Below are 2481 nucleotides of genomic sequence, written 5' to 3' on the forward strand. Positions count from 1 at the left end.
TATTCATGACCGACCTACTCCTTAGCTACTTTAATAAAAGCAGCTGCAGTGATGCAAGGAAAAAGCAGGCAAGGCAGGATTTGCCTATTCTAGACAAAACTAATTTTGCCTTAAAAATCAGTTTTGTCTGGAATAGGTAAATTCTGCCTCCTATTTTTTCTTACATGGCTGCAGCATGGAGATGGCCAAAAGCCTGGGCTGTGCAAGAGAAGCCCATTTATGTTGGTTGTAGCTGCTCACAACTAAGCAGGAAGAGAGCCATTCCACTTTTGAACACTTATCCTGGCATAAAGTGTTTAGAGATCCAGTGTTTATATTTATTTATAGCAGTACATACATTCAGCTTTTGATTGTTAGCATCTCTCTTCTCTACTTCTAGTCCATGCTTTCTTTTTACCTCTCTGTTTAGGCCATCACTTCATAGACAATCTTCAGTTAAGAAGTTTATCTTAGTTTTTTTCAGCAGCATCCTTTGACAACCAGATGCTTCTAGCCTTGACAGAGAATTCTGACAAAAAAAAGGCTTCTAGGTAAAATCAAGGAATAAAACTAAAATAACTCGAAAGTCACTGTGTTCTTCACAAGGCAAAAACCATCAGATACAAAGATCATGAGGCACCAGTCATATTAAACTCAAAGGTCACCAGCTCACAATACATTTAGGGTTTTTTGGTTTTTAATCTTATTCTATACCAAAATTTCCTTTAAAAAGTACGTACAATGTATTTTCTATCAAATTATCATGTATTAGTCTTTTGGAGCTTTTATGCTATAAAAAAGCTATAAAAATAGGTCTGCTAAACACAACATGTGGTTGCTTCTCTAAGCATTTGTCTGAGACCAAAAATGGACTAACTTTAAAATTGGTAGCTATGTTTGTTTCTCTCTCACTTGACAGTTTCCCCCTTGAGCTGAAAATTGCAAGGGAATGTCTCTTATCCTCTTGTTGAAATGTTTGTGAGTCTGATGGCAGGAGTTGAAAATTTTATATCACTAATTTAAATTATTTTTATATGGTATTGTTGCCCGTCCACCCCTGTGTAAGCTGTATAATTTTATGTATCTTTTGTGCTTCACAAACAAGTCTGTTGTACTGTTTCTGCTGCCAACGAAGTTTAGCAGCATTTTAACTCAGGTGAGGGGAATAGGCAGGCATCTCATGTGATGCTGAGCCCTTGCCTGAGATTTGGGGCACTTTGAAAATGGATGTATGGAGCCATATTTGGCAATGAATTAAAAGTTAGTACTTGGAAGTAAGCATGTTGATCATGGGTTGTATTAATGGGGTGTGAGTATAACTTCGGCATTCTGAATTCATGTGTTCTTTCCTGTTTGTGTATGTTATTAGTTTTGTCTTATTTTGGAAAACTGGTGCCTTGTGATATAGTTTAACTCATTGCAAACCCTAGCTTAGGCATCTTAATATACATTTTGGGTTATTTTAGAGAATTTGGTAGGTTTTTCACAGAATCAGTAGCCAGACTATGAAATAAAAATATAGCTTGTAAATGAAATCAAGTATACATTATTGGAGTCTGCCTTTCTTTGTATGTATTTATTAAAGATTTTGTTTTTGTACTCATTTCAGTGAAATAAAGTACATACCCATGGACATGTATTCTTTGTGCCATAAATCAATCATTTCACTTGCTAGGAATCATGGTTGTGAACAGTCATAATCAGGTTTGTTGCATTGGATGGTACAGAGAATGGAATGAATAAACTACAGTGTTAACTTTCCAGTGCCTGGGCTGATCTTTTGCCTGAGATGGCATAGTAATCATGGTAAATAATTACTGTTTATGTAATGAGAACAAAATATTTATGGGAGTTTTCTGTAAGGAAAGACTCTCACCTTGGAAGCAGTATTTCAGCAGCCAGAATGTTTTTTAGTTTTATACATACTTCAGTTCTGTTAACTGCTCTATAAAATGACACAGCACATTCCATCCTTCAGTAAGTTGTACCAAGTAGAGTTCATTTTTAAAAGCCTGTGATCAGAAGTCCAAATGGGGTTACTCAATTGGTGGTTGATCTATACAGTGAGTTGCATTTTGAAAACTCTTAGAATATAAATGTATTATTTGCTTAAACTATTTAATGGTGGCTTTAGTTCAGCTGACAGTACTTTTTAAGGGGCCTGAGTGACCTGCAAGCCTTTAATACCTTCAGTTGGCCAATACTATTCTAAGTAAATATGTTAAAAAGTACAAGGGTTCTGTCTCCATCTGAGTGTCTCACATGGCAACACAAGGGCTCCTGCTTTCCCCAGCCACTGGGCAAACTCACTGTCACTACCTACCTGGCTAGAGCAGTGACTCTCCATCCCTTTAATTCCTTCAGAATGGCAGCAGAGATCTTGGGATGCAGCATCACGAGGTCTTTTTCTGGTCATCTTTTATTTCTGGAACTGCTTTATGTCACTCTTAATTCAACCCAGTTTATAATTAAACTAAAATCAGATCACCATACAAATTAAAA

This window comes from Gekko japonicus, unplaced genomic scaffold (assembly GCF_001447785.1).
Source record: "Gekko japonicus isolate JY-2015 unplaced genomic scaffold, Gekko_japonicus_V1.1 scaffold325, whole genome shotgun sequence".
In the NCBI taxonomy this organism is placed as follows: Eukaryota; Metazoa; Chordata; class Lepidosauria; order Squamata; family Gekkonidae; genus Gekko; species Gekko japonicus.